We start from the raw sequence: 23263 nt of genomic DNA, 5'->3' as shown, positions 1-23263 counted from the left end.
TTGTATTAAATACCAGTGAGATACAGAAAGGTCTCTCCTATGTGAAAATAATGCTCCTATTTCTTTCCTCCCATTTTTGTGATATGATTACATATATGTTAGCTATAATAGTATAGATCCATCAAGACACTATTCTAATTATTATTTTTTATAATTTTATGTCTTTTAAAGAAGTCGAGAGGAGAAAAATTATATATTTATACTTTTTGTTATATTAGTTATAGTAACAAGTCATTTCTCTCTTGCTTCTTTCACAATCTCCTTGCCTTTGGTGTTCAGCATTTTTACTATGATATGTCCGTGGACAACCGCGTGTTTGTCCTACTTGGGATTTTTGAGTTTTCTGGATATGTAGATGATTATTAAGACATTTGGGGAATTTCGGACACTCAGTTTTCAAATATTCTTCTGCTCTTTTCTCTCCTCTCCTTCTGGTATGCCGATGTATGTTGGTGTAGTTAATGGTATTCCACATTTCTCTGAGGGTCTATTCACTTTTCTTCATTCCTCTTCTCTCTGCTCTTCAGACTGCATAATCTATTGATCAATCTTCAGATTCACTAGTTCTTTCTTCTGATAGTTCCCATCTACTGAACAGCCCCTCTAGTGAAATTTTTATTGCAGTTTATTTTTACTTTTCAATTCCAGGATTTCCATTTGATTGTTTACTATTTCTATTTCCTTAGATAGTCTCTATTTGTTGTGAAATTGTCATCATACCTTCCTTTAATTACGTAATAGTTTCCTTTGGTTCTTCGAACCTATTCGCAAGGCCACTTTGAAGTCTTTGTCCATTAATATGACATCTAATCTTTTCCACAGATATTACATTTTGCCCATCTGATTTACAGTATATGGGTCATGTTTTCCTGCTTCTTTGCATGGCTTATAATTTTTCATTTGGAACTGGACATTTTAGATAATATATAGTGAAACTTCTAAGCACTGTTCTACCCCTGTGCTTGTAAAACTGTCATTTGCATGATTTTTTAGTGACTGGATGGATTAGTGAAGTTTATCTCACCCCTAGAGAGTTAAGTGTCAGATGCTGCTCCCGAAGGAGGTACAGCTTTGCATATGTATGCCCACACTCACTCTGGTATGACTGTGATTTTGACAAAATTCTTTTTGACTGTCTTTTTTTTACGACACCCAGCTGTTTCCAAAAACGCCCTGATGCCTAAATTGCTCTTGAAGGAGTCATTAAATTCAGACTCCTTAAAGGAGTAATTCCCAAAATCAGTGGTTAAGACTTGCTCTGGCCCCATGCAGGCTCTCCCAGACTATTTATCTCCCAGGTTATCTGTTTCTCCTCCCAGGAAAACTCTCTGAGCCTAGGTCATGGAGCTGGGGATATGGACAATGGCTCACATCTGTGTGGCAGTTCTACTTTAGAAGCTGAGCAGTCACTGGGGGTAGGGATGGGGCATGGGCAGAGAGAGGTCTGGGTGGACAGTAGCTTCCAATCTTCTTGAGTTACTTCTCCCAGAAGGAAACCATCACCTTATAGGCCATGGCAAGAGTGATCAGGACCCCAGTATTCACAGCAGTGCCACATCCAGGACAAGAAGTTCACCCCATGAGTGGGGACTGAGCAGAAGAAGGGACCCACACTTCTGGCTACATACACAGAATTTAGCCTCAGCAGGCAGTTGGAGAAGGGTGAGAAAGGGTGATACTCCTGCCTCTGCCAGAAAATAGACCTCTGACTGGGAGCTGGATGGAGAGGGAGGCCTGGGTTTTTGGTTTCACCAGTGTTGATTTCCATCGTACCAAGTTGAGAAGGAGGAGGAAGACAGTGGGTCTCCGTTCAGATACCACAGAGTCTCACTAGTCTTACCAAAATATAGATATTGCTCTTGAATAAACATTCCTTTATTTACTGTATACCCTTAGGACCATTCACAGAGACATCATTTTTTTAAATAAATGATTTCCCCTAGTTTTGCTGGGGCATAGGTCCACTGAGTTCCCCAGGCAGTCATGCCAGAAGTGTCTCTGGTCAACTAATTAACAAAAGTGGTGAAGTAATTCAGTGAGGAAACCAGAGTCTTTTTCGAAGTATGAGCTGGACAGTAGAGATGGAAAAAAATTAAATTCAACCTTTCTCAAATCACATACAAAATAATTTTAAATAAATTATATCCCAAAGTGTAAAACAGTAAAACCTCTAGAATGAAACATAGGAAAAATTCTTTGTGACTGTGACTTTGGGATAAGCAAAAAGTTCTTAATTAGAACACAGAAAGCATGAATCATACACCCCAAAACTGTTAATAGGGACTTCACCAAAATTTATTAGAGCATGTCCTTCAAAAGGCAGTGTTAGAAAAACTAAAAGAGCAAGCCAAAGATTGTGAAAATAATTTTCGAACTGTAAATATGATAGAAACTTGTTTTCAAAATATATAAAGAACAATTTCAACTCAATATTAAGAACATAAACAACTGAAATGGGCAAAAGTTTGAACAGATACTTCAAAGAAAACATATAAATGGCAAGTAAGCAAATGAAATGATGCTTAATATCATTTATCTCCAGAGAAATGCAAATTAAAACCAAAATGAGATACCCATATATACCAACTAGAATGATTATAAATTTAAAAAATGGTGATACCATTCATGCAAGGATGTGGAGCAACTGGAATATTTATACACTATTGGTAGGAGATTAAGAAGTCACAGCCATTTTGGAAAGCAATTTGGAAAGTTCTTTAAACGTTAAACATATATGTACCATCTGACATAACAATCCAACTCTCACATGTTTACCACTCCTACATAACAAAAAACAATATGAAAACTTGCATGCTGCTGTTCATAACTTTATTGAGTATAGTAATTGTAGCCAAATGCCTCCCAACAGATGAATGTATAAATATATGGTGGTATATCTATATAATTGAATATTAATCAGCAATAAAAAGGAAAAGTATATAAGTGAGAGAATCCAGACATAAAGGAGTGCACATTTCTATTTATATAAAATTCTAGAAAAGACGAAGTAATAGGAAGCAAACTGATGGCTACCTAGGGTGGGGCTGTTGGGTAGAAATTGGTTGCAAAGAGAGACAAAGGATCTTTGGTGAGATGGAAATACTCTATGTCATTATTATATTTCTGGGTATATTAATACTTATCTGTCAAACTCCCTCACTGTACCCTTTAAGTGGATAAATGTTATTGTATGTAAATTATATCTCAATACATTTTTTTAAAAAAGAACAACAGAAGGCTGAATAGCTAAGTGGAAAAAGACCAGCAAGATTGAAACACTCAGTCCCCATACACTGAATAAACTAACATACTAAAGATTCGGCAATTATGTTAGCAGATAAGTAAATTTTCTTTTGTCAGTCATTTTCTTCCAGTTATAAGAACAACATTTCACTTAAAAAGATTTGTGAAAATTAGGTTTAAAAATAATCATATTATTTCAGCTGAGTGTTATTTTTTCCTTGCAGATTAAAAAAAAGGTATTGAAATGTCAAAACTAAGAAAGAAAGTTAAGTTTTATTCAGCAGATAAAAGTTACTTACTCCCACTTACTCCCCCACCGCCACCCCCACCACAAAATAGAGTACACTTCCCACCACCACTGCCTTTGTGTTTGGCCATTTGGACACTAGAATATAAAGTAGGATGTGTGCAGGATTTAAAGGTGCCTGCAGAGTATGCTCTTGAACTCATACAACAACATATGGACACAACTCAGGCATCCCGCAGGCCCCTTTGCATTGACCCTCAGAATGAGGCACCAGGAACAAACCTGACCTTGCCTCAAAACTTGGAACTGAACCACAGCCTAAAGCAGAGTTACTTATGAGAAAGTTAAGTTTGGCTTGGTATGATGATGAGTTTGGTGGAGGTTTGTTACACATTTGTGTGGCACCAGCTGACTAACGCAGTAGCTAACATTGTGGAGAATGTACAATGAGCACTGAGCTAAAAACTTTAGATGCACTACCCATTTCATCATCACAAAGAATCTGCAAGGCAACATATTTTTGATTGTCTTTTTTAAACCCATGATAAAACACTGAAGCACAAAGAAGATAAATTCATTACCCAAAGTCTCAGAGCTAGTAACTCACCAAGAAGGATTTAAACCTAGGACATTATAACTCTAGTACTTACTCTCCTATTCTCTGTGCTCCATAAGCTTGATGAATCATTTAATCAGTGCCCAAAATGTACCGCAGAGTGAGTGTCATCAGTCATTTGGAAACCAAATTATATTTTCAAGATGGTATTTTCCATACATAAGAAAAGAGCTAATTATCAGACTGTAGTGAATGCACTAATTTTCAAGAAATGGTGGCAAGAAGGTGGGAGGGGCGGGGGGGGGGGGGGGGCGCACAGGGGGTGCGGGGGGGCAGCTCCCCTGTGAGAGCGGGCGGGCGGCGCCCGCGAGAGTGGGGGGGAGCGGCCGAGGATGGGTGGGGGATGATGCAAATGGGGGGGGGTGAGAGAGGGTTGTGGAGGAATTGTGGGGGGCGTTGAGGGAAAGTGTTTTTTTGGAAAAAAGGGTTTTTGTGTACAAAAAATGGGTTTAAAAATTCTATCCTTCTAGCTAATAGTCAGTAACATTTTAAACTAATGGTTAATAATGCTTTTCAATCCCCACACTCTTTCCTTCACTTAACCCTCCAGTCTTCATATCTGCAGCTAAATGACCATGTGTTGACTGTACCCCAGGTCCCGGGTTGGAGGTGCCTGGGAAGAAGACTGCCCTGCCTTGACTTCACTAAAGAGTTATCATTCAAAGTGTCAAAGGGAATCTCCATATTGCTTTGCCCATGTTATATTTATCCACGTCCACTCCCTTTTTCATTCCCCACAATATCCATTCCTAACTTTAATCACTAGCATAACCCCTAACTTCAGTATTATTTCTTCCTCTTAGAAAACCTGCCTTCGATTGCACAGAGAAAGAATATTTCATGAGGCCCTAAATGTATCAACTTTTTTCCTCTCGCCCTTATATCGTCTTCCCTCTCATTACCCCTTACTCTCCTGTCTCAGGTGACTAATTCCACACCCATATCCTTGATTCTCTGTCTCCCTATCTCTACCTTGCTGTATCTATTTAACATGTTTCTGTTTGTCTTTCTACTGGGAAACCTACACACTCATTTCTCCCATATCTTAGACCAACCTCCCCACCAACTCTATTCCCCAACAAACAACCAACTCCTATTTCCCCTTGCTGTCACCATCAAACTTCTGGAAAAAGCCATCTGCATCAGCTCCCTTCACTCTTTCACCTCCAATTCACCCCTCAGGAATTGGATGGCTCACTTCTCCAACTCCTTCGGGTCTGTGACGCACGTCACTCTCTCGGTGACACCCATCCCTGAGTAGGCAGAGTGAGCTTCAACCCCTCACTCCACCTCCTTCGGCCCCTTCCCTGCTTTATGGTCCCCCACAGCACTTACCATCTTCTGTCATACTATTCCACATTTTTATTTTGTTTCTTTTCTGTCTCCTACAACTTAAGTGTGACTAAAGAAGATTATGATGAATATTCTCCAATAACATGAAGAATATTATCAATAACTATTGGCTCTTGTTGTGACAATAAACACTATAATGCAGAGCCTTTAGGAAATATTTCAGGAACCGGGTCCCACAGCAGTGCTGTTCCTGACTTGCACATAAAACACCAGATTAAAAGGCGTGCCAGACAAGCAGATTACTGGCCAACACGAGAGCACACTGTAATTCACAAGGAAAGAGTCAGTGTGCGAGTAAGATAAACATTGTCCCCCCGAATCAAGGTCATTTAAGAAATAGGAAAAAACATTTGAACACATAAAATAATGTGCTCTCAGCCTGATTGAAGAGGAAACTGTTTTGTGAAGCAAAGACAAGCAATAACAATTGGGAACAAAAAATAAACACCACACTAAATTATGACAAAAAGATGACTATCACACAGAAATCGCAGGGAAAATCACAGGCCTTTTTCCAAACAAAACTAAATATGTGAAGTACAACACAGTTTTAAACCCAGTAAGACTTAGCAAGATGACTGCACATGGGAAAGGAGAAACTAGAGAATTACTGTCAGAGTTCCAGCTTGGACAAAACCTTGTCTGAACTAGAATCAAACGAGGAAAAGCAGGACAGGTTGAGCTGGGTTTCAGAAATGCTGGATGCCTGCAAAGCATCCAGGTCAGCAGGTCCAGCGTAGACTTGGAAGTGTGAATGAGAAGGCTGTGGCTAGTGATACAGAAGTGGGATATTTGATACAGAAGTAGTCGTCCAAGCCACAGCAGTAGAGAAATCACCAAGCTAAACCATCTAAGTTTAAAGGGTAATTCAACAAAAAGTACACAGTTTGATAAAGGAGAGAAGGAAGCCTGGTATCAGATACAAGAATGGAGGAAAATGTTTCCAGAGGAAATGCCTTCCAGTGGAGGTGGGAAAAGGGGGAGAAAATGGGGAGATCATTAACAGGGTCAACAATTTTAAAAACTTAAAAATTAAAAAAATGAAACAGCAACAAATATTAGCACAGTTAGATAACTACTAGAGAGATTAATGCCCACATATCCCTACATTTACCTTCTCTGTTCCAGAAAACCACTCGTGATTATCCACATACAACATGTTCTTTTTCTTTGTTTATTTCCTCCAAGTGGACTGTCTCCCCCTAATTTTCTCCAGTTCTTTATGGCCATTATTCAAGACCCAGTTCTAGTACTTTCCTCCCACACACAGTTTCGTAGGTTTATTTTTCTAGGGGTAAGAATTTGTTCCAAGAAGATGAAAAGAGTGTCTCAAGGGTGATGTATTACCTCTAAAACCTCAATCTCAATACAGATACATAGACTAGGAGAAAGGAGGAAAATTAGAAACTAAAGATGACAAAGAGTGCATCTAAATTTCCCTTGAAGTTTAGATGACATCATGAAAATATCACAGAACATCTAAACGTGAGTGGTACACACAGGCTTTGTGAGCACACTGCAGGATCTGGCTGGAGCGGTAACTGAGGAGGCTGGGCACGACTAGCCAGTGGGTGGCAGAGAGCACACCGTGATACTGCGAAGAGGGAGAGGCCGAGCAGACATCATATGCCTCTGGCACGATCTTTCTACCACACTGATTCAAGTGGCGATGGAGGCTGCGTGGATACAATTTCTCCCTTTTACTTAAGATAATTTTTCTTTTAAAAGGTAATATATGAATGTGATTTTTTAAAAAAATGCATGTAATGAAACTTATCCTCTTTGTCAGAGGTACCCACTATGGAAAGGGTTGTTTTTTAAAAATATTTACAGAAATACTCAAAGAAGCATTAACTACCCCAGTCTCTATTATAACCAGGTCATCCCCAAAAGACTACAGCTACTTGGAAATAGAATCTTTGAACTAACAAACATGGCCACAAATATTTATTTGGATATATGTCATTACTTGTACTGAGAATTTAAGTTTCTTTGAGCCAGAGGCTGTATCTAACATATGTTTGCATTTCCAAAGTGTCTAACATGTACTGGCATTTTTCCAGAGAAACATGTTTACTTTTAATGAAGCAATAAAGTCACAAAAATGGTGAATTTATGAAGTTTTTATCTCAAAATTAGAGGAGCCAGAAATTATATGGCAGGCAGAAAAAAATTTTCTTGAAGCCTATCAATTTATGTTGAGCTCATTTCTTCCCTATATTTTTCTAATTGAAGAAAGTAATTGATCAAGTTCAAGTTTTAAATATTGAGCAGTGTGTATATTTTCTAAATAGATATTTGAGCAAATCTAAAAATTGATTTTTAAATGTCAGAAGCCCAAGGCTCTACAAATTGTGATGAGAATTTATGTGTTTTATTATAGATTTGATTGTTTAGAAGATAAACCATAGATTTGCAGGCTGGTGTAGGAGAGAAAAATGTTAAAACAAACTGAGTGCATTAAAAATGAGATTTTGTCACCCTGGCTGTTGTAGCTCAGTGGATTGAGTGTGGACCTGCAAACCAAATAACTGCAGTTAGGTTCCCAGTCAGGGCACATGCCTGGGTTGCAGGTCAGGTCCCAGCAGGGAACCCGTGAGAGGCAACCATACATTGATATTTCTCTCCCTACCTCCCCCTCTCCTTCCCTTCCCCTCTAAAGATAAATAAAATCTTTTTAAAAAATGAGATTTTTGTCAATTGATGGAGGGGGCAATATGACAAGATCTGTGTTATGGAGGCTGCATAATAAAGTCTAAGTATTTTGCTGTTTACTAAATTGGCAAAAAAAAACACCCCTGAAAAATATACATTAAAATGCATCAGTGTTTAAGTTCTTATCCTCAAACTGCTTTTTCTTTTTTCAATGAGATATTAGGACCTATTTTCAAGCATATCTTCACATCCTTGAACTTTTCCAGGCAATAGCTATCAGTGTCTTCCTTCATCCAAACTGGCCAAGCCTTGCTAACAAATCTTTGACCTCAGGATAACGTATCGGCTTCCTGTAAGTGCTTCCCTTCATTTACAGCCTTGCTGGTAGAAACTCTGCCTTCATTGTTCAGATAGTATCTGATTTAAACAACCTCTTCTGAGCAGGTACTTAATTATAATAAGTGGTGATTTGTCAAAATCTCTCTACAGAGGGTCTTGTTACTGGAAGCCTACAGTAACAGGACACCTCTTAGGCCCTATGGGTACATTTCGTGAACTATAATGTATATGCAATTTACCACTAATCTAGTCACTCATTTTTTTGTTTCACTTCATTTATCATTTTTTTCACTTTCAATTACAGTTGAGACACATTATTATATTAGTTTCAGGTGTATACCACAGTGATTAGGTATTACATAACTTACTATAGGCATTCATTCTTTATAAAGTGGGGGTTTTTTGGTAGTTTTTGAAAAATTTTTATTTAGTTATTTTTCAAGTACAGTTTTCTGTCTATTTCTCCCATCCCAGCCCACCCCACCTCGTGCTCCCCACTTCTCTCCCATTTCCACCTCCCTTAGTTCTTGTCCTTGTGTCCTTCATAGTTGTTCCTCCAAATCCCTCCCCCTTTTTCCCCTTAAATTCCATTCCCTCGCCCCTCTGGTCACTGTCCCCTTGTTCTCTATTTCAGTGTCTTGGTTTTTACTCTGCTTGCTTGTTTGTTTTGTTGTTTAGCTTCCTGTTAAAGGTAAGATTATGTGGTATTTGTTTTTCAACACCTGGCCTACTTCACTCAGCATAATGCTTTCTAGTTCCAACCATGTTGTTGCAAAGGGTAGGAGCTCCTCCTTTCTCTCTGCTGCATAGAATTCCATTGTGTATATGTACCACAATTTTTTTGATCCATCCCTTTACTGATGGGCACCTAGGTTGCTTCCAACTCTTGGCTATTGTAAATTGTGCTGCTATGAACATTGTGGTGCATAGTTTCTTTGATATTGATGTTTTAGGATTCTTAGGATATAATCCTAGCAGTGGAATTGCTGGTTCAAAAGGCAGGTCAATTTTTATTTTTCTGAGAAAATTCCATACTGTTTTCCATAATGGTTGTACCAGTCTGCAATCCCACCAGCAGTGAACTAAGGACCCCTTTTCCCCACAACCTCTCCAACATTTGTTGTTTGTTGCTTTGTTTATGATAGCCATCCTGACTGGTGTAAAGTGGTATCTCATTATGGTTTTAATTTGCATCTCTCTGATAGCTAGCGATATTGAGCATCTCTTCATGTGTCTCTGGATTCTCTGTGTGTCCTCCTTGATGAAGTGTCTGTTCAAGTCCTTTGCCCATTTTTTAACTGGGTTGGTTGTCTTAGAGTGGAGTCGTGTAAGTTCTTTGTATATTTTGGAGATTAAACCTTTGTCTGTGGTATCATTGGCAAATATGTTTTCCCATACAGTTGGTTGTCTTGCTAATTTAATACTGCTTTCTTTAGCCAGGCAGAAGCTTTTTATTTTGATGAGATCCCATTTGTTTATTCTTTTCTTTATATTCCTTGCTCTAGGGGACATATCAGTAAATATGCTGCTGTGTGAAATATCTGAGATTTTCCTGCCAATATTGTCCTCAGGGACTTTAATGGTTTCAAGGCTTATATTTAAGTCTTTTATCCACCTTGAATTCATTTTGGTGTATGGTGTAAGTCGGTGCTCAAGTTTCATTTTTTTGCATGTAGCTGTCCAGTTCTCCCAACACCATTTGTTGAAGAAGCTATCTTTACTCCATTTTATGTTACTGCCCCCTTTTTCGAATATTAATTGACTGTAGAGAGTTGGGTTGATTTCTGGGCTCTCTGTTCTGTTCCACTGGTCTATGTGCCTGTTTTTATGCCAGGACCAGGCTTTGTAATACAATTTGATATCAGGTATTGTGATTCCTCCTACTTTGTTCTTCTTCCTCAAGAGTGCAGCTGCTATTCAGGGTCATTTATGGTTCCATATAAATTTTTGAAGTGTTTATTTTATGTCTGTGAAATATGCCATTGGTACTTTAATAGGTATTGCATTGAATCTGTAAACTGCTTTGGGTAGTAAGGACATTTTTCTAAGTATAATATTCATCTTCATTATGAATATATATTTCAAAACTTTATTTATTTTTAGAGAGAGGAGAAGGGAGGGGGACAGAGAGGAAGAGAATCATCAATCAGTTGTTTCTCACACACCTCCGACTGAGGACCTGGCCCACAACCCTGGCATGCGCTCCAACCAGGAACAGAACCAGCAACTTCCAGTTGGTGGGACGATGCCCACCCCGCTGAGCCTCATCAGTCAGGGCGTGAGTAGATTTGTGCAGGTCTATTTCTAAAATCACTTTTTTTGGAAAGACATGTGATCTTTTCTCTCAGAATGCAATTCAAAATATAACTTTAACCTTTTATGACATGCAGAGGAAGAGGATTAATTAAGTAAATCTTATTACCATGCAAATGAGGATCTGTGTGTGGCTCTAGCAGTACATTTGTGCTGAATAATTTTCAAGTTTTCTGTAACTTTTCCTGCAATTTTCTACCTCTGTGAGACTCTGACAGCAGTTAAAGTATTTGTCATCAATATAAAAATGATTAAAATAGTAATAGCACAAACACTAAACTGGTATCAAATAGATGTATTTGGTGGGCATTTCCCAAGATGACGGCCATTAGAAAATAAAGCAGTGTTCATTTCTTTTAAAAAAAAATGTGGAATGTTTCACGAATTTGCGTGTCATCCTTGCACAGGGGCCATGCTAATCCACTCTATATTATTCCATTTTAATCTATGTGCTGTTGAGGTGAGCCCAAAGCAGTGTTAATCTCAACTGAAGTTCTCCAGAGTGAAGGATGTCTTAGAGAGAAATGTGTCCACCAATGCATCTTCATTCACATAATGCGTTTTAGAAACACTTCCTGCATCTTGATAACTTCCCTAGTTTTAATTATGTTTATTCAGAAAGGTATGTCATTAACAATCCTAATGAGCAAAATGGTGACACTGGAAAAAATATTAAAACATCTGGAAAAAATACAATAGAAAAAAATACAGTGGAAGTGACAAAAGCAAAAGAAGGTGGGGGTGATGTTTTAAGTGGATTTTTACTTTCAAAAATCCACATGAATAGACTAATTTCTCCATTTTGAGAGTCAATCATATGATACCCTCAGCATAAGATTTCTCAGCACACACCAAATAGTATAGAATTTGATATAAGGCACAAATTCCCTGGACTTGGTCAACTTAAAGTAAAAATTTCACTACCAACTGCGACCCCAAGCCACAGCAACACAAGGCAAACTCTGCTGCATTCTTCACATTGTCATCTGTAAGTCCCTGTGTCCCCTCTCCCTCTACATTCCGATTAACTCCTGAAGGCAACCTGGATTCATTAAATATACCACTACGGCTGCAGGTATTCCCTTCTCACTGTGCTCAGTTCCTCTGTTTTCACTACTATAATTAAAGCTATAGAACCGCTTCATATCCCAAGTAAATGCTCTATCCTTGAAAAACTAGAAATCCCAAATGGAAAAATAGTATAAATAAAACAATAAGTTAAGAAGATGCTTAAAAAGCTCCCTTAAGAACCCAAAGAGCTCTTCTAAAGAAAACGCACAGCCATTTATGAAGAAGGTCTTTGCAGAAAGTTAGGATTTTCAAACATTTGAAACATTTTTTTAACATTAAAGTATTACTAACGTCTAATGTCTAATTAAATAAACAAAGAGAACATAAGTTAGATAAATGGTCATTGCAATTGTGTATGAGTACAAATGCACAGAGACACAGGGCTCAGAATAGAACACACAAACAAACAGCTGTGTCAGAGTAATGGAATTTATGAAGTTTTCTTTGTTTTCTAATTTTCCTTTAATCTTCGGAAAGTGTCCTCAACATGGCATCCTCTATTACCATCTATTGTAACACTTCTGTCTGATAACTTGTTGTTGATGAACTTGGGATTTCCTACAGGAAAATAAGTAAAACTCTATTCAATTCTTTGATATATACACTGTACTTTTGGAATCATAAGGAAAATTACTAAAAACTAAAGTCAGTGATCATCCCATAAATTTGGTAAAGAGAACCATGTCCATGATATGTCCTAACGAAACAAGATCATTTTCTCCATTTATAACCAAAGTATAATATAATGGAACTTATCGTGTAATAAACGTACATCAATATACAAACAGTAACAATATTAACATTATATATTTTTAGAACTTCAAGCCTATAAAGGGCCTCAAGGGCATGAAAAGTGATTTAGCGTAATGGTCAAGGGCTGGAGCCAGAGTTTGCATCTCAGCGCTTCAATTTGCCAGCTTTTTGACTTTGGCAAATTAAGTAACTTCTCTGTACTCCAATTTTCACCTACAAGATGGAATAATCATAGTACTTCTCTCATAGAGATAACGTGAAGGTTAATGAGTTAATATACATAAACATCTGTACTCAATCCACCATTTTCAACCAGAAGTCTCTGGTATAGTACTCAATATTACTCAGTATATAGAATTATACAGAGAAGCCTTTACATAGAGAAGCTGTATATGCCTTATGTGTAGTTGACACAATAAGTAATTATAATGAAATGCAGTGAGATTCAAATATTAATATTTATTAAGGAATAATAATTAATAATTAGCATGCTTAATATATGCCAGCATTGTGATAATCTGTAACAATCCAATAACATAGATTTATTAATTCCACAGATGCCCAAAGGAGTTCAAAGGGGGTTATATTGTTAAAATGAATATGTCTGTTTTCATACAAGTCCAGGAAGCACAGAGAGTCCCCAACAAGTTGAACCCAAAGAGGTCCACACCAAGACACATCATAATTAAAATGTCAAAGATTAAAGATAAAGAGAGAATCTTAAAAGCATCAAGGGAAAAGCAGAGAGTTCTTACAAAGAAGTTCCCATAAGACTGCAAGCTGATTTCTCAAAAAAAACTTTGTAGGCTGCAAGGGACTGGCAAGAAGTATTCCAAGTGATGAGAAGCAGTGACCTATATCCAAGATTACTCTATTCAGCAAAACTGTCATTCAGAATTGAAGGGTAGATAAAGAGCTCCCCAGACAAGGCAAAGTTAAAGGAGCTCATCATCACAAAGCCCTTATTATATGAAACATTAAAGGAACTTATTTAGGAAAAAGAATATCAAAACTATGAACATTACATGGCAACAAATTCACAACTATCAACAAGTGAATCAAAAAAACAAACAAAAAAACTAAGCAAACAACTAGAACAGGAATATGAATCATAGATACGGAGATCACATGGAGGGTTATCAGCTGGGAGGGAGAAGAGGGAGAATGGGAGAAAAGGTATAGGGATTTAGAAGAATAATTGGGTAAGTACAGAATAGACAGGGGAATAAGAACAGTGTAGGAAATGGAGAAGCCAGAGAACTTACATGCATGACCCATGGACATGAACTAAAGGGGAGATTGCTGGAGGGAAATGGGGAACCAAGCAGAGGGGTAATGGGGGGAAAAATGGGACAACTGTAACAGCATAATCAATAAAATACACTTAAAAATGAATATGTCTGTTTTGTGTTTTATTTGCATAATAATTAATTAATGAAACAATTATATGAGTAACTTTCCACTTTAAAGTGGAAATTGAAAAATCCTATAGGGTATATCGAAGGAGCATGCACTATGTTGTTGAGATCTGACAAGTGAACTTGTGACTCTGCCACTCAGTTGATTCATTTCTCACTAGAACCCTGCTACTCACTGCAGAACTTTTCACTTTTAGGTAGTTTCTAAGTGTGTTTCAAGTAAGTACTATTAGCTAACTTATACCATAAAGAGCCAATTATTAAAGACAAAAGCTTATGCAACATTTATGTTGAAATATAACAAAGAGAAGCATAAAAACAATAAATAATGTTTTTGTTTTTTCAGTCCCTTCACCTTCTATTGATGTTTTATGAGTTGTACACTTGAAACTTGTATGGTTTTTTGAATCAATGACACCCCCATAAACTCAATAAAAAATGAAAAACAAATAAGTAAGTAAATAACAATAAACATCGTACAAATTTGTCATAAGCTCAACTTCACCATAATTTAGGATACACTGTTCTGCTCAGAAGTCATTAACGGTATATAAAAGGTATCTCTAACACCTAAAAAAATATTTTGAAAAGAAATATATGGTGGGTACTCCATCCATGTGGCTTTTCACTTAATGAGAATAAAGTTTCTCCATGCTTGCAATTTGCAGACGAGTACAAAATAGCAGTCTCAATTTTCTGTCTTGTCACACAGAAAAACACACTAGAATAATTTTTTAACTGTTCATTTGGTATGCACAAGATGTAAGCATCAGATTGCAAAAGTATTTTGATGCTATAAGTAAAAACAAAATTATAATTTACATTTTAATAATAAATGACCTGTCATTTCAGCCTTCAAAAATCTAATTTAAAGTAACTGCATGTATCATATGTCATATCAAAAATATATAAATTTACCTTTAATACTCATAATTATACTTAAATTAACTTCATGATATATAAGATTTAACTACTGATCGAACATACATCCATTCCTATTTTTGAATTTTCTAAATACTTAATGGTGTTCAAGAAACCACGCAGAAGCATAATAGAAGTTCACAAGGAATATAAGGTTGGAAAAGTCCACTTTCAAACAAGCATGATTCTTTCCATTCTACCAGTAATGACAAAAAGACTCAGAAATAGAAGTAATTTTCTAGGAGGCAACATAGCTGGTGAGTGGCAAAACTAGTTTTAGGATATAAATCAGGGCTATGAGACTCTAGGTTTATTTTATAAAATCATGAGATCAATGAGTAATTTCTATATTCCTAAGGTTTCTGAATAAATTACTTCCATAGTCAGCAGAGAGCTTTATTGAGCTATCATCAAATAATGATAATCATATAATAAATAATTCAGTGTAGTTAATATTGTCTCTAATCACTATCCACATCACACCCAAAAATCAAAACTAAAATTTCCTTTCCTGATGCCACCCAACATCACCTTTGAAGAACTTTTAGTTTTCATTGCTTTTGACTTCAGCAGTGGGTCATCTCCCCTGGAATGTTCTTATTTGGTTCCTGTCATATTAAACCATCCTGCACTTTCCCCTACCTCTTTATTTCTTTGTATCAGTCACAAATAGTATTAGTCAAAGTCAGACTGACAGAAACCCCAGGTGCAGACACTGCTCGTTAAATGGAATATAAGTGTTATGGAAGATATCACTGCAGCAAAAATGTGGCAGTCGGCAACATTACCCAAGGCAGAAAGAGGTGTGAACTCCAGGCCCCAAGTTTCTCAGGAAGAGACGCACCATTATGGATGACTCTACTAGAGATGGTCGCAATGGCTCAGACCCTGAGGAAGCAGTAGTGTTCCACCCACAGTCTGAGACAGGTCCATCTCTTCAGTCTCCAAGTCATGAAACATTTATCATGACTGCAAGAGTACTACATATGATACAATCAAGCATTTCTTAAAAATCCTTAGTTCTCATCCTCAGACTCAATAGTTTAGTAAAGCCTAGCCATGTAAATTCCTAAATTCAGCGTCATGGACCTGGAACAAGACATCTCAGCGAGTGATGCTACATAATCAGTTTTAATCTCTTCCATATATGTTCCATATTCACTGTATTCCTCATATTCCCTAATGGTGGGGCTCTTAAAAGGTTCATGTCTCAGCTCCCTTCTCTTGTTCCTCCAAAATATCGAGCTTTTACTCTTGTGTTTTTAATTCCAAAGTCAATTTTCTTTACCAAGCTTCCTTCTGGAAATTCTACCTGCACCAGGTGTCACCACCTTGAAATGCTGCAGCCACCTCAGGGTTTGCGTGTCTGAAATTGGACTTGCTCTTCTGCAAAAAAGCCAGTTTCCTCTTTGGCCTCCTATTTTTTCTTTTCTTTTCTTTTCTTTTCTTTTCTTTTCTTTTCTTTTCTTTTCTTTTCTTTTCTTTTTTCTTTTCTTTTCTTTCTCTCCTCTCCTCTTTTTTCTTTCTTTCTTCCCTTCCTTCCTTCCTTCCTTCCTTCCTTCCTTCCTTCCTTCCTTCCTTCCTTCCTTCCTTCCTCTCTTACTCCCTCCCTTCCTCCCTCCCTCTCTCTCTCTCTTTCTTTCTTTTTCGTTTTTTCCTGAGCTGCAAGAGTTAATCCCTGAAACCTCTCTTCCCCCACCCTCCTGTATCCACATCGGGCTTCATAAATTTCTTTCCTGACCACTCCCACTCTTGCCTGGCCCCTCCTACACAGAAAAATGCAATTGTTGCCTAACTGATTTCTATGCAAACTATATCTCTCTCTCCCTCAGTCCAAACTACATCACACTTAACTTCTTGTTCAAAAATGACTTTAATGACTCCCTACTATCTATAAAATATCACTCACACCACTTAACCAAATATTCAAAGTTCACATTGGACCCTCCTCTCCAACCCTTTTTCTCCTCACCTCCCATATATCAGCCATCCAATCCAATCAACACAGCATGCAGTCCCACTTATACGATGTTGCTTAAAAGTTCCCTTTCCCTTAGAATATAATCCTAGCAGTGGAATTACCAGGTCAAAAGGCAGATCCATTTTTCTTAGAAGAGTTTTCAGGAACAACTATAAAGGACACGAGGACAAAACCAAGCGGAGGGGAAGTAGAATCAGGAGAGGGAGGTGGGGATGGCTAGGGTGGGGGGGAGAGGTGGAAGGAAAAGGTAGAAAACTGTACTTGAAAAACAATATAATTTTTTTAAATTTAATTTATTTTTATTGATTATGCCATTACAGTTGTTCTATTCCCCCCTTCATTCCCCTCCACCCTACCCCCCCCGTCCCCACCATTACCCCCCTTTAGTTTATGACCATGTGTCTCAAGTTCTTTAGATTCTATATTTCCCATACTATTCCTGCCCCCCCATCTATTTTCTATCTACTGTCTATGCTACTTATTTTCTGTACCTTCTCCCCCCTTCTCCTCCTCCCACTCCCCTGTTGCTAATCGTCCACATGATCTTCGTTTCTATGTTTCCACTCCTGATCTAGCTGTCCTTTTAGTTTGCTTTTGTTTTAGGTGTGGTTCTTAGTAACTGTGAGTTTGCTGTCCTTTCACTGTTCATGTTTCTTTAACTTCTTTTTCTTAGGTAAGTCCCTTTAACATTTCATATAATAAGGGCTTGGTGATGATGAACTCCTTGAATTTGACCTTATCTGAGAAGCACTTTATCTGCCCTTCCATTCTAAATGAAAGCTTTGCTGGATAGATCAATCTTGGATGTAGGTCTTTGGATTTCATGACTTGGAACACCTCTTTCCAGCCCCTTCTTGCCTGTAAGGTCTCTTTTGAGAAATCTGCTGACAGTCTGATGGGAACTCCTTTGTAGGCGACTGTCCCCTTAGCTCTTGCTGCTTCTAGGATTCTCTCCTTCATTGTAATCTTGGCTAATGTAATGATGATGTGCCTTGGTGTATTTCTTCATGGGTCCAACTTCTTTGGGACTCTCTGAGCTTCCTGGATTTCCTGGAAGTCTATTGCCTTTGCCAGATTGGGGAAATTGTCCTTAATTATTTGTTCAAATAAGTTTTCCACTGGTGGCTGTGCCTTTCCCCCTTCTGGTACCCCTATAATTTGGATGTTGGAGCGTTTAAAGATGTCCTGGAGGTTCCTAAGACTCTCCTCATTTCTTTGAATTCTTGCTTCTTCACTCTTTTCTGTTTGGCCATTATTTGCTTTCTTCTGGTCCACTCCATTGATTTGAGTCCTAGTTTCCTTTTCATCGCTATTGGTTTCCTGTGCAATTCCATTCATTTCAATTAGTTTCACCTTCATATGTTTCTCTAATTTGTGGCTATAATCAACCAGATCTGTGAGCATCCTGATCACCAGTGTTTTAAACTGTGCGTCTGAGAGTTTTGCTATTTCTTCATCACTTAGATTTATGAAACTACCTATAACTATAGAAAAATTCTATGAATTAGAACTACAAAAATCAGTATGTATATAGAGAAAATTATTTAAATTATAAGAGACCTCATGCAGCCAAATCTGGTTAGGCAATTACCAACCTGTTTTTCCTACTTGGACACATAACTAGACTATACTTTTTAACTTCCCATGCTGATTAAAATGGCCATGTGACCATATGACTGGGTACTAATAGAAGTGATGTTACTGTCCCTAGATCCATCCCCTAACACCTCCTGCCCGCATCCTCCATTACGTTTGCCCTTTGCAATTTTTTACAGATGAGCCAGGTGATCTTGGAGCCCTGTGCTCAAGATGGCAGAGCCACTAGAAAGAAGGAATCTAGGTTCCTGAATTCCCAGGAAGACAGCCTCTTGCTGATCAGGAACACCTACTATGGATTTTGAAGGAGTGACAAATTTATGTGGATTATATTTTAGCTATTACTATATGATTTGTCTTAATTTTTTCTAAGAGAGCTAGCTTAATATGACTTATTATATCACTAACATAGGATCATTAACATGGGTGATTTGTTTTGTTATCCTACTAGTTTAAAATTTTAGTATCTCAAAAACACAATACACATATATTAAATTCAATTGAGAAATATTTTAATTTTCATGAGCAGTCTACATTTTAAGTAAAATTGTTTTTCAAAGTTTATTCTTTGTTTAATCTCAGCAAATCCTAAACTTTCTTGAACATTTAATTATCATTAACTTTATGAATGGCTTTAGTGAGCAATTAAGTCTTTAGCCAAGAAAATTGTCTTCTTTTTAAAAAATCAGATAATGTAACCTCTTCTACTAAAACAAAAAATAAAAACAAGAACCAACCCTGGCTGGTGTGGCTTAGTGCACTGAGTGCCAACCTGTGAACCAGCAGGTCACCAGTTCAACTCGCGGTCAGGGCACATGCCTGGGTTGCGAGGTGGAACCACGGTTGGGGGCATGTGAGAGGTGATAGTATCTCTTGTACATTGATGTTTCTCTCCCTTTTTCTCCTTTTATGTTCTCTAAAAATAAATAAATAAAATCCTAAAAAAAACAAGAACCAGTCTTAACAGTTTCATCACATTCCTCTAAAGCATCTGAAAAGGAACAAAATGCTCTGAGAACACTACCCCGAAATAACTTTACAGAACTTTAAAAGAAGTAAAAATGGTCCCACCAGACTAGCTCTCATTTGGTAAGGACAAGTGTGCATTTGTTCAAAACAAACCAACAAAAACAACAAAAATCTTAAACAAGATTTTGAAGTAGAGGAAGTTTCACGCAAGCATTAGTGCTCACCCTTCTAACATTTCTCTATCTATCCATCCATCCATGGATTTATTCATTCTTTTCCTCACTGATTCAATTAAACTATACTGGTCTCCTCTTATGTGACAGGCATTGTATTAGAATTTGCTAATATAAAGATGAAATATCCATACATATATAATGTCCTTGAAGAATGCATATCCTAGTGATTTCAAAAACAAGAAACCAACAAAATGTAGAATTACTCGCTACACTTGCAATCACAATAAGAACCACTGCAGCGCACTGGGGAGCACCGAAGGAGAGTCTGCCCCAGACCAGGCCAGAGGTCAGGGACGGGCTGACACTGGAAGAAGGTCACAGCAGATTCAGGTTTTGATGTCTGTAAAAATAATGAAATTAATGCAGAGTGAAGGAGAAGGTGAGAACTTCAGACAGGCAAAGACAGGTGGGAAGGAGCATAGAAAACTCATAGAAGCACTGACTAGTAGGGACAGTCATGAGAGAGGAAAACACAGAACCACACTGGAGTCAGCTCATGATACACCCTCCTACTGCAGAACCAAACAGTCATTGTCGTCCACTCTGTAACGTCCCCCACACTCAGAATCACCTCTTCACTGTCACTGGCTAAAACCCAGCTATTTCTGTTTTCAATACACTTTTACTGAACAGCTGAAGTGTGTCAAGAAAGATACTAAATTCCGAGGTTATAAAAATAAATAGTTCTTCTATCACCTTCAGGGGTGCCCATCCTTTTGGCATCTCTGGGCCACACTGCAAGAAGAGAGTTATCTTGGGCCACATGTTAAATACAATGCAACACGTAATCACAAAAAAATCTCATAAGGTTTTAAGAAAATTTACGATTTTGTGTTGGGCTGAACACAGCCCCTGGGCTACGCGTAGCCCGTGGGCCACAGGTTAGACATCCCTGTAACTAGATTGTTCCATAAAATAATTTATCACTCCATAGTTCTATCATTTAGTGAGGTGTTTGTTTTCTCCGCCAAACTGCAAGCTCCTAAAAACAAGACAAATGCCTCATTCATTTTTTTATCTGCCCTAAGGCAGTAGCTGGTGCACAGTAAAGGCATAATAAATGTTTATGTTTTAGTGAATGAACTGAAGTAATGAAAACAAAATGCTATCATCTTACTTTTTTATATGATGAGGCTTTTCAAGAATATGAAAATGTGTATTTTATATTTTTCAGAATATTTACACTAATTTATTGGTAAATATTTTCCTACTGTAGCATTTACCTTTCCCAATACCTTTGTAGTCATGACTTATAATTTTGATAATCTCTAAACACATATTTGTATTTAAACCTCACTCAGTGTTACTAAAAGATATGAATAGAATTCTTGTCCACACAAAAAATATTTACTGAACATTTGTTATTTGCAAGGCCAAATACTATGTGAATTGCGTACCATTTATACATCAGTGTTATGAAAATGATAATAATTATGTAATAAGTAAAATATGCCTCAATTTAAGCCCTAGTCAGACCCCGTGGTAAAAAATAATGACACTCGACATCCTATTTCTAAGTAATGGTTCCCATTTCTCCTCTAAGATTCTCCATTTGTTCAAAAAGAAATTGGTCTGAGCTGGATTAAGCAAGGAGATTAACTATACCGATAAACTCTTAAACTACATCCTGTAAAATGAACAGCATTTAAACAAACAGGAAAGATAAGAGAACAAGCAACGGCACCAAAGAAGAAATTTAGGTAAATGACAAAGAATAGAGTATTTTGGTAGGAGGTGGGAGAATAGTAAGAAATACCATCAAATAAGGAAGGGCAGGAGCAGAGTGGGAAGATCTTGACATTCTTGAAATGCAAGAGCATAAACTTGGCTGTGATATAGTAGTCAAACTAAGGTTCCCATCTATTTTTTGACCATAGATGTCATGGAAGAAAAACCCCATTACAGGAAGGCTTATCTGGCAGTGTGATACAGGTATGGGTCAAAATTTAAAAAGACTGACTACGAAGAAAGAAAGAAATTGGTTTGGCACATTCTGTGTCCGACACACTGCTAAACACTTTTTACACATCTTCCCATTGGTCCTCACAACAACTCTTTCAGGCAGGAATTGCTATGTCATTTTACAGAGGAGGAAACTTACGATCAGAGAAAGCAAGCAACTAACCCAGGCATGTAGCTACCAAACAGAAACAGTTCCACACTATGCAAAGCCATCTACAGATTCAATGCAATTCCTAGCAAAATTCCAATGGCATTTTTCACAGAAATGGAAAAAACACCCTTAAAATATAAGTTATTTTGCCTTAATGACCAATCAAATTTGCATCCATGAGAGCACAAAAGAAAGGCAAAGGCAAATGAGGGTCAAATCACTGGAACCTGAGATCCACAGATCTGTGTGTGTGGGCAAAAAGAAAGCAGGTCTGAGTATTTGAGTACCTATGAAATTAATATCTTTTAAATTTTCCATTGCAGTGAGTATAAATGATTGAGTAGAAATAAGCATTAATTACCTGGGGAGTTTATTATTCTGGCTCAATAGGTCAAGGTCAGACTTTTTAGAAACTATTCCTCAGATGAGAAATATAAAGATCGGAGTAGTATTTCTCTAAGGAGTAGAACCGGGATCCAAACAAGTCTGTTCGACTTCAAAACCCTGATTCTCTGTACCATAATAGCACTCCAAGTTACAAACGCATGGTACTGAAACAATTAGTATAATTCTTTAATGCAGGGTGACTTGGTAAATTGGTGAAGATGATAATAACATGACACTAAAGATACTTTAAATGTTTAGAAAACTGGCTCCAGGCTAAGAAAAAGTAGTATTTTAGGGTTAAAAAATCTTATTCAAGGCTGGAATAGATTTATTTCAGCAACACAGAATGGATGATTATAAGAAAAAGTATAACATGCCAATGTTTGTCTCATTTATTTTGGGGGAAAGCTATTTCCACTTTACTGATACACACTTCTCACTGGTTCATTATCATTTTTCATTGCAGAGCTTTTCATTTCCTGTCGAATGCATCTTTTTGACTACCTCATCCTTTCTCCAGATTAAGACTTTGTTTCCCATTATTAGTTATTTGATAGCATGAACTGGCAGCCATCAACTAAACGGGAACTGTTGTGAAACTGGAAGCAAAACATTTGAGTGTTAAAAAGCATAGATGGTTGAAATAAAAATTCTGGCAAAGGGTCCTGACTGGTGTGGTGCAGCAGATTGAGCTTGTGAACCAAAGACTCGCTGGTTCAATTCCCAGTCAAGGCACATGCCTGATTTGTGGGCCAGGTCCCCAGTAGGGGATGCACAAGAGGCAACCACACATTGATGTTTCTCTCCCTCTCTTTCTCCCTCCCTCCCCTCTCTCTACAGATAAATAAATAAAATCTTTTTAAAAAATGTTGGCAAAGGAAAGTGAAAATAAAGCCAGAAAACTTTTAAAATCTAAGCCTGAGATTGAAGCAGGCCGCATTAGCACCTTTTCCATCTGCTGTTAGTGACTTTGACTGTGTCATAGGGAATCCTAATTCTTCACCAGTAAGAGGCTAAATGAATGCCAATATTCAGTAGTCATGTCCCTAGTG

At 37.5% G+C, this 23263-nt stretch overlaps 1 protein-coding gene and 1 non-coding gene across 5 annotated transcripts in view; both read right to left on the bottom strand.

The window, feature by feature from the left end:
• Positions 1 to 23263, bottom strand: part of ANKS1B (ankyrin repeat and sterile alpha motif domain containing 1B) — an 830526-nt gene that overhangs the window by 661568 nt on the left and 145695 nt on the right. The window lies entirely within an intron of this gene.
• LOC119060623 (U6 spliceosomal RNA) lies at positions 11129 to 11234 on the bottom strand. The gene has a single exon (XR_005084621.2). It is a non-coding gene; the product is annotated as a U6 spliceosomal RNA (small nuclear RNA).

Source organism: Artibeus jamaicensis, unplaced genomic scaffold (assembly GCF_021234435.1).
Source record: "Artibeus jamaicensis isolate MK-2021 breed Jamaican fruit bat unplaced genomic scaffold, CSHL_Jam_final contig_233, whole genome shotgun sequence".
Lineage (NCBI taxonomy): Eukaryota > Metazoa > Chordata > Mammalia > Chiroptera > Phyllostomidae > Artibeus > Artibeus jamaicensis.
Note: the sequence above shows the minus strand (reverse complement) of the source record. Positions and strands in the feature narration are given on the sequence as shown.